Source organism: Aquarana catesbeiana, linkage group LG02 (genome assembly GCF_042186555.1).
Source record: "Aquarana catesbeiana isolate 2022-GZ linkage group LG02, ASM4218655v1, whole genome shotgun sequence".
NCBI lineage: Eukaryota > Metazoa > Chordata > Amphibia > Anura > Ranidae > Aquarana > Aquarana catesbeiana.
The window spans coordinates 160,545,798-160,560,102 of NC_133325.1; the positions used below are offsets into that span (position 1 = coordinate 160,545,798).

The 14,305-nt window shown below is 42.4% G+C and overlaps 1 protein-coding gene and 1 pseudogene across 1 annotated transcript in view; one reads left to right on the forward strand and one right to left on the reverse strand.

Annotated features, from left to right (window-relative positions):
* Positions 1-14,305, reverse strand: part of LOC141127358 (electroneutral sodium bicarbonate exchanger 1) — a 297,513-nt gene that overhangs the window by 168,291 nt on the left and 114,917 nt on the right. The gene's annotated exons all lie outside the window — the stretch shown is intronic.
* On the forward strand, positions 1,463-2,629 carry LOC141129833 (PHD finger protein 13 pseudogene; annotated as a pseudogene).

The following is a 14,305-nucleotide window of genomic DNA, read 5'->3' on the forward strand; positions in this document are numbered from 1 at the left end:
AGGTCAAGTGTGGCCAGAACACCAGCGGCTTGGGCACCACATGCTTGACAAGACATATGATGACCTGCCATGTAGTCCGTTGGCAACAGCACCTGAAAGACATCATAAAAAAAAAAAAATGCAGACTTCTCCTTGCTCCTCATCTGGGATCTCTCCCCCCTACTTAACCTCAAGTCTTCTCAAAAACCTCCACTGAGAGAAATGATGGTATAGCAATGGGTGCCACAGGTACTTGCACCCAATCATCTAGCAGTACACCACCTGTTGATTTCAGCAGGCAAATTTCGATACCCCAGTTTCTGAACCGTATATAAAAAAAACAAACAAAACAAAACAAAAACAAAACAAAAAAACTGTCCCAGCCATCCAAACGCTCAGCGTCTAAATGCTAGCTTGGCCAAATTGCTAGCACTACAACTACTGTCTTTTCATCTGGTAGACTCTGCCCCCTTTCATGAATTTGCGGAATGTGCTGTACCACAGCGGCAGGTTCCAAAAAGAAATTTCTTTTCACATAAGGCCATTCCAGCTCTGTACCGTCATGTAGAAGGCAATGTTTTGGCCTCGTTGGACAGAGTGATCAGCAGCAAGGTTCACATTGCTGACTCATGGTCCGGTAGGCATGGTCAGGGATGTTACATTTCCTTCATGGCACACTGGGTAACTTTGCTGGCAGCTGGAAAGGATGCAGAACAGGATTCAGTGCTAGAGCTTGTTCCGCCACCACGCCTCCAAAAAGCTGGTAGTGATTCTCCACCCTCTCCTCTTTTTCTTCCTCTATGGCCTCTTCTGCTGAATTGTCCTCTGAACCAGCAGTGCTCCCAAAGCGTTCAAGGGGCTACGCAAGCAGTCAGGCCAAAAGTGCTTCAGTTGGTCTGTCTAGGGGAGAGGGGCCACACTGGGGCAGAGATTCTGTCATCTCTGCAGGGACATGCTCAGAGGTTGTACGCAACAAAAATGGCACCAACCTTCTCTCGGCCCTCCGACAGGCACACTTAACACATGTCCTGAATTTGGTGGTGCAGCATTTTTTAAAACAGGTACCCAGGCTTGCAAGATCTTCTGAGGCAGGCCAGAAAAGTCTGTGGCCATTTACAGCCATCGTACAATGCCAGTGCTTGTCTGGCTGACATTCAAAGGGAATTCAACCTGCCCACCAACCGCCTCATTTGTGACATGTCCACCAGGTGAAACTCAACACTGGAACTGCTGCAGCAGCTGCACACACAGCAGAGGGCCATCAATGAGTACCTGTGTGAGTATGGCACAAGGACAGGCTCAGGGGAGCTTGGCTTCTTTCCACCACGCCAGTGGCTACTGATAAAAGATGCACGCATAGAGATCAAGGAGTGATCAACCCAACCGGCCACCTTTTTTGGATCACCCCCCGTCAAGATTCTTTTTACAAAGGAGGGGTCCCCCCTGGATCTCTGAGCCCCCCAAAGACCTCTCCCTTCCAGCCATGGATACCGCATCAACCTTAACTTTTGATTCAGAAGACGGGACGCCGAACTACCAGCGGAGGAGGATCTCAGTAAGTTCTGTACGTTTGTCTTGGCCTATGCCAGCTACATACTGTACCCCAAAGAGGAGACTCCACTCCGAGCTGGGTCCAGCCCTCCAAACAGCACAGAAAGTACCGTGGACAGCAACAGCTGGGACTCCAGGTTCCAAGACTTCCCGAGCACAGAGGCTCTCCCAATCAAAAAAACAAAGAAATTTTGGAGAGCTGAAACATGAACGCTCCTATCCTTCCATTATGAAACGCTCCAAGTTTGGCAGTTTCCTCCTGGACCGGAAAAAGCTTGACAAAATCAAGAAAAGGAAAAAGCTGAAGAAGAAAGAACAGCAAATGGTAAAGGAGGAGGAGTACCTCAAAACGTCACAAAACTGGAGCCGGAGAACCCCTATCCAGGAGACCTCATGCCACATCCCACCGCACGAGATGGAGGAGCCAATGCTGTAATAACAGTATGGACAGTGCATCCATGACTTTGGTCTCTAAAGACATGGATGAGATAAAGACTGAGTACACAGAGATGAACCTGGGGAAACGAACGGTCATACGACAGGGAAAGCAGGTGGTGTTCCGGGATGAAGACAGCACAGGCAATGATGAGGACATCATGGTGGATTCAGATGACGAATCCTGGCACCTCGTCACATGCTTTTGCATGAAGCCATTCGCCGGTCAGCCGATGATCAAGTGTAACAAGTGCAATACTTGGATCCACCTCTCCTGTGCCAAAATCCGCAAGTCCAACGTTCCAGGAGATTTACGTTTTCCAAAAGTGCCGAGACACCAAATTCAACATCAGACGATCAAACCGCTTGCGCATGGGATGTAGGAAGTTATTCCTTGACTGAAAAAAAAAATTAAAAAATTATAGAACAGTGATCGGTGTGCATAGACACAATAAGCCGCAACAGACACACAGGGGTGGACGCAAAAACAAAGGACATTTTATATTTTCAACGGCACACTTTTACAGACAATGGTTCGTTTTCGGTTTATTTTTGGCGGCCCAGGTGGAAAAGTGGGAGTCCATGGCAACTGCTGTCTGTGGGACAAAAACAGGCGGCTGGTGTTTATATCTTCAACCGATTTCCGCAGGGCACCATGGGGTTATATGCCTGTGAGGAGACTTTTACCTTAATAATCACCCGTATTGTCATTGGTGTAGACCAAAATAATGTACTGAAATTTCAACCGACCAGGGACGGGACATGCTTGTTGCTGAGTAAAGTTTATTTTGTCAACCTTGCAGTTGAACAAATGTTGCGTGAATGTGATTTGTTTGTTTTCAGTTTTTGGGGTTTTTTTTTTTCCATTTCTTTGAACCTTCTGCCCAGAAGACATTTCTTGCGCATGGGACTGAAAAAAACAGCAAAAAAAGAAGAAGATGCATGCACTGTCCTGTCACCATTTGAGGAGGCCACAAGGATGGTGAGCCGCGACAATGCATGCATCAGTGACACTGTCCCCCTAGTCTTCCTGCTGGAGCACACGCTTCGTGGAATCATGGACAGGGCACTTGAGACAGAACAGCAGGAAGAAGAGGAGGACTTCCTTTCCTCACAGGGCCCCTATTATGCAGATAACATTCCTGTATGGCTGCCAAACACGGAGGAAGGAGAGGGAGGAGGAAGGAGAGGGAGGAGGAGGAGAGGGAGGAGAGAGGAGGAGAAGACATACAGCAGTCTTCAAGGGATGGTTTTCGGTCCCCAGAAACCCAAGGAGTTGTATGTGGCTGGGAGGTGGTAGTTCCTGACAATGTCATCCTTGTTCTTGTTTCTGTTGCATTGCAGGTCAGTGGCCAAACCTAAACTTTGTAGCTCTCCCTCACTTTGTGTCCGTTTTCCCCATGTTGATATTGTGTCCACAGTAGCATTTGCAGACTGGACATAGAAGGATTACTTTGACTCAGTTGACAATATTGCAATGTGTGTGAACTAAAAATCCATCAGCTGACAGTACAAAGCCTTGGGGGCACAGGTTCAGTTTGGTGTGGCGTGTATTGTTAGAGCCTTTTTTCTATAAAATAACAAACATGTTATTCTTACCTGCTCTGTGCAGTGGTTTTGCACAGAGTAACCTGATCCGCCTCTTGTCAGGTTCCGAGAAGAGGCGAACCAGGGTTACTAAACCCAGGACTCTGCATTCACTATATCTGGTCTCCCACAGTACACAGAACATGGGCTAAATAGTACCTTTTCTCATCAGCAGTATATGGCAGTTTTATGACTTCTATCAATGTCTGGTTAAAACTTGTAGGACAAGTTTTCATTCTGCTCTGACTGTCCTATGAGGCTACCCTGTGCTGATAACATGCACCCTCCCAAGAAAAAAAAAAAAAAAAAAAAATACGCTCTAGCAATACACACCAAACTGAGCATGTGTCCCCAAGGCTTTGTGATGGATAGATGGATTGGGGAAAGTGGAAGAAGGGGAGGATCAGAGAAGACAGGATCAAACAACCTTTCTACACAATGCACAGGATTACCCCTTAGGTTTCACAGCGAGTATAACAAGCATGCTTTACTGCATATACAGACTTATTTTACGGTTTTGGGTTTAGTAACATTTTAATGCATAGAATGCATTAAAAAGGTGAAAAAAAAAAACCTTTATAACCACTTTAAGCAAGAGATTTATTGTCAATGTTGTGCATAAAGAAGCAAGTGTTTACTTTCTACTTTGTAGAGACAGCATTTATTTGAAATTTAAGCTTGGTGATAGGTCAGTTTTACTTTAAAGCGACCCCATCTTAAAACGTTACTAAGGTAACAGGTCTGAAGTGCAGGTACCTTGTCACTATTAATGGCGAAAAAACTGTTAAGAGCAATTATGTGCCAAGTATAGTCACCGACACCATTAAATGGAAATCAAGTGCGGCTGAAAACTTCTCAAATGTGCTTTTATATTATTAGGGTTGTAAACTATCAGCAGAAGCACAGGTAATATTAATCATGTTTTCTCAATGGAAGCGAGTCAGCTAAATAAAAATAACCTGACTTTATATATCACTTCTAGAAAATCATAAATAGAGTAGGAATAGAAAAGCTAATTACTTTAGTGATGTTAGAATAAGTCAGTTTCCAGGATGCAAAGCATACTTTTATGACTATGCTATGTCCACCCACACAAGGTTCAACAAGACCAAAATAATAGGAGCTAGCAAATCCAGCTTAGTCTATGGCACTGCGGATGGGAACACAATGTACCACATGCTGAACACTCATAATAGACATTGCAGAAGAAAATACACTAGCAAGGCTAATGAGCTGCCTCTGTATACCAAGCCGGGGCCTACACAATCAACAAAGAACTAAACTTAGATCGGCAGTAATCACATTAATGTAGAATTCGGCAGCAAGTCAGTCTAGTTTAGGATTTGTAAAGACCAGTGAATATCTAATTATGACAAAACTGCTACAAAAAGGTAAAGTGTATGTATAGCCAAAACTTTATTTTTTTTAGGTGGGTAGGGAAGGGTACCTGAGCCACTTTCAAACTGATGTTTGGCCACCGTGTGGGTGCAGCAATGTACCTGTGGTTTTATTGTGGGTTACCCATGATTTCCCATAGACTTCTATTATGTCCTGTGTTTTTGGTACATTTTAAAAAGCACACCAAAAGTCCTGCACGATGCATCTTTGGTGCACTTTTAGAAAACGCACAACATAATAGCAGTCTATGGGAAACGGTCGGCAGCCCACATGAAAACCACAGGCGCTGCGCCTGTGCTGTATTTGGAAAGTGTGAGAAGGCCCTCAAGCCGTCTTTTTTATGCATGTTTGTACTTGCGTTTTTCAGGCATTTTCAGGCTTGAGCGTTTTTGTGTTAGCCAAATGGAAAGTTAGTTATTAGGAAAAGGAAGGCCAAGAAATTGCAAAAAAATACATGATAAAAAAAGGATAAAATGTGTCCTCAAGACAGAAGAAATGGTCCAAAAAATTAAAATATAAAAATTGCCTCTGAAGCACCTGGCGTAAATCTGCAAAACTGGTCAGGCTTCCAGCCTTGCTCCCATGATGCCAACTTCTGGGAGACTCCCTCCCCCATTCATCTAAGGCAGTGGTTCTCAACCTCAGTTCTCAAGTACCCCCAACAGGCCATGTTTACAGGTCTTCCGTTATCTTGCACAGGTGCTTTAAATTAGAGTCAATGGCTTGGTATTTTGGACAGCTATTTTATTTAAAAGAAATTCCCAAAACATGGCCTGTTGGGGGTACTTGAGGACTGAGGGTGAGAACCACTGATCTAAGGGACTTTGGCTTCTCAGGACATGGACCTATAGACCACCACCTGCTATAATAAACAGCTTGGACTTTTCAAGACCCACATGGGTGGCCAAGTACATTTTTTCTACTTGAGGGCTGTATGGCTTTGAACCTCTTTTCTGATCTAAACTGACAGGTCCCACACTGGGCAATTCTGAACTTCATAACGCACAGTTGGAGGATTTCTTCTGTGTTAACCTAGCTGCCAACAAAGGGAGAGCATAAGGTGCCATGCTATAAGCTAGATGAATGCTATACGTGAGAAGGGTTAGGGCACCTTTCCCTGGGAGTTTTCCCATTATGCCTGATATATATGCTATAATTCACTCTGGTTCCATGCTGCTCATATGGGTTTGGTCATATCACACACTTTATTGAAGGACACCCTCATGGACATTACACCGTTCACATGTGGATTAGTTTCATGCTACAGTCCAAAGGAATTTAAATGCCACTAGCCATATGGAGTGGCCGACCAACATTGTCTATATGAGAGTTGGTCCCCATCACAGTCCATGAGAAGATCCCTTAAATGGACCTTAAACAATATCCAGCCATACACAAGTCCCGGAATAGATTCTTTTAAAAGGACCCTTTTAGGAAATCATTTGTAATATGGAAGAGACGTTTACATTTTTTTGATCCGGTCTGTGCAGACTGTGCCCCCCACTGGGGTACACACACCTAACACCACTTGATATCACATAATTACAATTTTTTCCCCCCACTTTTTTTGGGGAGGGGGTATTTATACAAATTCTCCTGCAGCTGTCATTATTGTGTTTTTAATAATTGTCCAATTATGGTTTATTAGTTGGGTAGGGGGTTTTATATTTTTTGGATTATAAGTGTTTAATAAAGCCATTTTCTTCATTGTTACATGTGTCAGACTACTTTGCCAGGTCTCTTTATATGATATACAACTATTTAGGGATACATTGTAGATTTGTTTCTCATTAAGGTTGAGCTCAGTCGGGTTTTTATTTTTTGTTTCTCTTTGTCACAAAAAAAAAAAAAAAAATAATACACGTTATTCGCATTTTCAGGTGTTTTTTTTTTTTTTTTTTAGGTGCTCCCATTGAAGTCTATAGGGACTAAAAACTCTTCCACCAATGAAGCTCATCTGTTTAAAGTTATTCTTTAAATATGTTAAAAAAGTAAAACATTTTCCCTTTTTTAAATATCTGTTAGCACCACTTATGTATGTGGTTATACGATTGTGAATGCTAGCATATTTCTGAGCAATAAAACGAGCACTGACACATATCACATATGGAGAGAAGTGTGCCTGCTCTGTCAGTGGGCACACCATGGTAAGTAAACCATATGGCTACAATTATGACATTAGGGTCCATCTGGCCTCAGTCCTACAATGTTTCTTTATAGTTGCAGAAATATAGCAAATAAATGGTTCTCAACAAGAGTTACATTTCACATATACCATAAAGTGAACACAGTGCTACATTGGAGCACTATTCTAAAGCAGATAATGCCGGGATCACATAGTGCTTTCAATAGGATAACCTAGGAATCAGCAGATGCTAGTTATTTTGAGATTACAGCTACACTATAATGCACGCTTACACTGCATAGAGCCGGATAAGACAAAAAATAGCCCCATATGGGCATATTTCAGTATCTGCCTAAACTATATACCATAGTAGAATATGGACACTCCATTATAATTGTAAAATTTAAACCCAACTTCATAACATTTTTTATTTCTGTCTGTGACCCCACTGGGGACATCTTCCCTCATTTTCTCCCTGTGACACCTGTACAAGAAATGGAGGAACGCGGTTGCTATCAGGACAAGAAGGCAGAGACTGCAATAAAACATTGTGTCTCTGTTGGAGAGATTTCCTCGAATGTTTTCTTCCAGACAGGAAGTGGGTGTAAATTTCCCCAGGAGTTACACAGACATGAATAAAAACTTAACAGAGGCTCTAACGCAGGGGTCTCAAACTGGAGGCCCTCCAGCTGTTGCGAAACTACGAGCCCCATGAGGCATTGCAAGGCTGACAGTTACAAGCATGACTCCCACAGGCAGAGGCATGATGGGACTGTCGCAACAGCTGGAGGGCCACCAGTTTGAGACACCTGCTCTAACGCAGTGACACAAGTTTGGCCAGAATTGGGCTTTATACAGTTTTCAAAAAAACATTGCAAAAAATCACCTTTGATCGTGCAAGAAGTAAACCAATCATTGTGAATGATCATGCTATATAGTACTTTCACCCAGTTACATCCACTTCTTAATTTGTCTTGAAATATATTCCGTTGACATTTGCATGCAAACTGTAGCTGGCACTATATCTAATGTTAATGTTTCCTAATAGGCAACTGAAACACAGTCACAAAACATTAACCACTTCCAGCCCAGGTCTATTCTGGCACTCCTCTCCTACATGTAAAAATCATAATTTGTTTGCTATAAAATTACTCAGAAACCCCAAACATTATATATACACTGTATGTATATATTTTAGCAGAGACCCTACGAAATAAAATGGCGGTTGTTGCAATTTTTTAGGTCACATTTATTTGTGCAGCAATTTTTCAAACGCAATTTTTTTGGGGGAAAAAAAAAACACTTTCCTGATTTAAAAAAAAAAAAAAAAACACACACCACACACACACCACTAAAATTAACACGTTTTTGTATGTGAAAGATGTTACGCTGAGTAAATAGATACCATGTCTCGCTTTAAAATTGTGAACACTCATGGAATGGCGCCAAATTTCAGTACTTAAAAATCTCCATAGGCTACGCTGTAAACATCTTTACAGGTCACCAGTTTAGCGTTACAGAGGAGGTCTTGCCCTAGAATTATTTCTCTCGCTCTAACATTCGTGGAGATACCTCACATGTGTGGTTTGAACGTTGTTTACCTATGTGGGCGCGATATACGTCTGCGTTTGCTTCTGTGTGCGAGCACGTGGGAACAGGGACGCTTTGACATTTTTTTAATTGTTTATTTTTACACTTTCCCTTGAAAAAAAAATTCTTTAACTTTTATTCCTATTACAAGGAATGCAAACATCCCTTGTAGTAGGAATAGGGCATGTCAGGTCCTCTTTATGGAGAGATCTGGGGTCAATAAGTCCCCAGATCTCTCCTGTATGCTGGAAAGCCTGAGATTTCCAGATAAAAAAAAAAAAAAAAAGGAAGCGCTTGTATTAGGGGTGCACCGAATGGAAATTTTGGTGCCGATACCGAAAATGAAGGATGCACTAGGCCGAAAACCAAAAAATGACAGTTTTAAAAAAATATTTATATTATTTTTATATATAAAATTGTATTATATTCAACTTTTAAATTAATATCATCAATTTAAATTAATATGAATTTATTGTTTGCCATTATTGGCAACTTTGGTGCAAGAAAGGTCAAGAAAAATCCAGTCTCTAACCATCTATTGTATCATGTCTGCAATCTCTTACTTAAACTTAAAGTGGATGTAAACCCAATGTCATCCTTTCTAAACTACTGCCATAGGGGTTATCTATAAGGATATACACGCCTCCTGCATGTATCTTTACCTGTCAAATGTCTCCCCTCTGTCTGTTATTAGACCCGAAAAACTGCATATTCTGTGGGCGGGTCTGTTGTCTGGAGCTCGGTGGGTGGAGTTGTGATGTCAGTAGACTCCCCGCCCACCTCTACACTCCCCTTGTCAATATGCATTTTCTCCTGTGTATTTCTAACACTGAACTTCTGCTATGATCTCTAACATCCAGTGAAAAGACAGGAAAGTAACCACATGACTTCAGCATGCCAAATCATGCTGAGGTGTGGAACAGCCAATCCTTGCAGAGCAGCAGAAGAAAGGAGTGGGGGAGGGAATTAAAAAATACTGCATGTGTCTTAGGCTAGTGCACGAGATGTAAATCACCTGTCACTCACAGCAAGGGGGAGGATTTGACAAAGTTTTTCTCAGTTTGTCAAGATTTATCTCACTGAACAATAAAAGACGATTGCTCAGAGCTGGATTAACTCTGTGTGGCAAGACTGGGCTCAAATGATAGGAAATCTTATACTCTACAGTAGGATTTAAAAAAAAAAAAAAAAAAAAAAAAAAAAAAAATCGGGTCCATCCGTTTTAAACACATTGCTAATAGTATTAGCAAAATTTCCATTCAATGCACCTCTAGCAGACATGATACAGGAGATGGTCAGAGACTGCAGACATGATACAAGAGATCAATGCAGCCTCACTAGTGCTCATCATATGCAGCCTCACCAGGGCATGTCATATGCAGCCTAAGCAGTGCCCCTCATATGCAGCCTCACCAGTGCCCCTCAAATGTAGCCTACCAGTGCCCTGCAGCCTCACCAGTGCCAGTCATATGCAGCCTGCCTGTGCCCGGATCAGAGTGGCGATCTCCATGTGTCACGGAGCAGGGTTTAAATTGCCCGGGCCGCAGTAACATTGTCCCGCCTCCTGTGATCACGTCATACAGATTCAATGTCCTGCTATTGGATCAGTGTGCCGTCTATTACAGGAGGTGGGACATTGTTACTATGGCCCGGACAATTCAAACCCTGCTCCGTGACATGCGGAGATTGCGGCGAGGAGGGAGGGGAGGAAGTAGAGGACTGGGGCGCGCCAGAGTGACACTCCCACAATGGGTGGTACCAGGGGCGCACCCCGCCCCCTTTTGGTTTTGGCTGTTTTTGCTATTTGCCGAATGTAGCTGCAGGCATCATTCACATATCTCCATTTAAATTTAAGGACATCATATGACGTCCACCTAAGGTTAAGTGGAGATCTACTTTTACAAATCAAGTGGTGATGCCCCCCCAATTTTGTCCTATTTAAAGATATATTGTACTGTCCATGTCCTCCATTCTTTTTAAGTACAAACAAGTACTTTTCATGTGCATCGGCTCAAATGTATGTAAGTGATAAATGTGTGCGTGTATATATAAAATGTGATGCTATAAGTGCATAGTTAGTGAAACTTTAATAGACTGCTGTGATAAATTAAATCATAATAAAATGTAAGCCAAAACCTTTTAATTTATTGATTTATATATTTTTTATTAGAATGAGGAAAAGTTAGATCTACCATTGGGCTGTTACTGCAATCCAGAGATACAGAAGAGAGTTTTTCCCTCACATTCTGTTTTGGGAACAATGGTTGTCAACAGGACCATTAGGAGTGAATATCTTCTAATGGAGCACTAGTTAGTAACAAAGACACAAAAAGACATCCAAACCCTTGTCCGCTCTATTCAACATGGGAACATTTTTTTCTGAAAGGACTTTAAAACAAGTTTAATGTATGCATTTCATTGGGTCCCAATTTTCATAAAAATTACAGTATTTTGTATACTATAGGAAGGGGAGCAGTAAATACATAATGAAGTTTCTTTTTAAATACAATTTATAAACCACAATAAAAAAAAAAAAAAGAAGAAAAAAAAAAAAAAAAAAAACCACACACACTAAATGCCCCGTACACACGGTCGGATTTTCCGACGGAAAATGTGTGATAGGACCTTGTTGTCGGAAATTCCGACCGTGTTTAGGCTCCATCACACATTTTCCATCGGATTTTCCGACACACAAAGTTTGAGAGCAGGATATAAAATTTTCCGACAACAAAATCCGTTGTCAGAAATTCCGATCGTGTGTACACAAATCCGACGGACAAAGTGCCACGCATGCTCAGAATAAATTAAGAGATGAAAGCTATTGGCCACTGCCCCGTTTATAGTCCTAACATACGTGTTTTACGTCACCGCGTTCAGAACGATCGGATTTTCCGACAACTTTGTGTGACCGTGTGTATGCAAGACAAGTTTGAGCCAACATCGGTCGGAAAAAATCCTAGGATTTTGTTGTCGGAATGTCCAAACAAAGTCCGACCGTGTCTACGGGGCATTACAGTTTAAAAATCCATATACAGCAGTTATTTGCATATTTAAAAAAAAAAATTAAAGCCGTTGTTGCGCTGCCACTTATTCCTATATATAACATGAGGCTGCTGCTATCACTAAATGTGTTCCCACATACAGTGCAATTGGTAAAGAAAAAAATTGTGATAGCACTGCCCAATAGTGAACAATCATTCAATCAATTGAAAAAACAAAAAATAGTGACTTCCATAAATATTAGGCCCCTTTCACACGATCGGACCGTTCAGGTCCGCCTGTCAGTTTTGACGGCGGACCTGAACGGGCGATCCATGTTAGCCTATGGAGCGTCGGATGTCAGCGGAGACATGTCCGCTGACATCCGACCCCGTCCGATCCGCTAAAAGCAGACGTATGGCTCTACGTCCAGATCCGTCGCTGGCGGATCGGATCGGGTGAGATCTGACGAAAACGGACACGCTGTCCGTTTTCGTCCGATCCCTCCATAGGCAGCAGCGGCGCCTGACAAGCCCCTCCCCGCTCAGTGAGCAGAGAGGGACCTGTCATCCGCCGGCTCAGCGGAGATCAACGGACTGATCTCCCGCTGAGCCGGCGGACCGAGGCGGGCTCTCCGTAGAAACGGAGCCCGCCTCGTGTGAAAGAGGCCTTAGGTAACAATAAATTCCTATGCTATAAATTTGCTGTAAACATTGAAAAATACATAAACACATATTAGATAAATAAAGTCTCAACAGTCCACATAAAGTGCTCTAGTGCATATTCATATTTCAATATGTGCTCCACCACATAACAAGATTGCTCTGTCACCAGGTGAAATACTCGCTCATCTCAGAACAAGAACCTTAAAAGGGCCAACACAGCATAATGGTAATCAATTCTGTACATCAAATAGTGGGTCCTCTGCTCACTTCCTCCTCTGATGATAGACCTTGCCCAGCTGAGATGACTCCACAGAACTCTCAGGAATTAAGGGTGGATTTGATTTCAATCAAGTCGATCTAAAATCGCTAGTAAAAAGGCTTGATTGAAATCAACTCAATTTAAATCATAATTTTTAAAGAGCAACTGTCACCTCCGTCCCGCATCAGCTCCTCCTCTGACCCGCTGTCGAGACAATAACAGTCCCATTCACTTTAATGGGATGGCTGGTGATGTGGCAGTGACACAACAAGGTGAGGGACGTGGCAGCAGGTGAGTGGATGCCTGCTAACGGGCGCTTCCATGATAGATCTGAAATGACAGGTGCTCTTTAAATGTAAGGACTTATTCTTGTTGGTAGTTAGAATCTTTAATATTTGAAAACAAAATGAATGTTTCCTATTTAGAATAAAAGGCTGCCAGGTTAGTAAAACAGCGATATCAGAACTGATTCAATCATACAGTTTGTAGTGTACATAGATTTGCAAAACAATGGGATAAAGGAATATTCCTGAACTTTGTTTTATCTCATGGTTACCGTGACATTGTGTGAAAGCATCAATGCAGTGCATGTTATCTCAGCTTGCAGAGCTTGGATTCATTGAATGAGTTTACCAAAAATTTAAATATTGCAGAATATACTGTCTCATGCTACATAACTAAGCTCCATTTCATGCTGAAACTAAATTATTAATGTATCTTAAATAGAAAACTATATTTAGATAGATATTTACTCCAAAAGTAATAAAATTTGATAAAAAAAAAATTAAAAAAACAGATTTTTTCTAAAAAAAAATCATTGAATTTTATTCACCCTGCTCAGAATAAAAAGGAAACAATATCCAATAGTGGAGTATCATGGTTAAAATGTATAAAAGAAAAGTAAAAATAAATAAAACATTTTTACAGATTTAAAAAAAAAAAAAAAAAAAAAAAAAAATGCATAAGAGAATACCAGCCAAGCTTAAAGCAGAACTCTGGGAAAAAACTTTTTTCCCCATGTCCTTGTTGCTGATCTCTGAGATCTGTAGCAGCCTGCTGATCTTGAAGCAAAAAAGGTTAATCCCCTGTAATTTCCTGTTTGTAAGACCGGTGGCTGCTATTCCTTCTGTACCGTCAGCCACCTTTCTTGGCACTTCCCAGTTGTAGTTCTCTACAGCAAGCAGGGACTTCAATTTCTGTCCCCGCTTGCTGTAGTCGGTGAAATGGTCTCACAACTCCCGGTCTGTACCGCCCATGGGAGGTGGTGTCCTCCTCCTCCGTTCCCTGTCAGCACCCCCCACCGCCGCCCGCCATCTCTCAGCAGCAGGGGTCGTTACAAGACACCAGCCGGATGACAAAGTGGGGATCTCAGGCGGTGGCAGATCTTGTATCTTTTATTTGAAACACAGATAGCCGTATGGCCCCGTCTCCTGGACCCCCATTGGAACAGTGCGCGGTCTATCAACGCGGGTCCAGGAGGCGGGGCTGTACGGCAATTAGTGTTTCAAATACAAGATCTGTCACAGCCCGAGATCCCCGCTCTGTCATCCGGCCGGTGTCTTATAACGATCCCTGCTGCGCATGACACAGATGAGGCTCCACATATGGGCACAGATAGGCTGCACTGGTGGGCACCGATAGATGGCACTGATAAGCTGCACTGGTGGGCACAGATGAGACTGCATTGGGCACAGGCTGCACTAATGGGCACAGATAGGCTGCACTGGTGGGCACAGA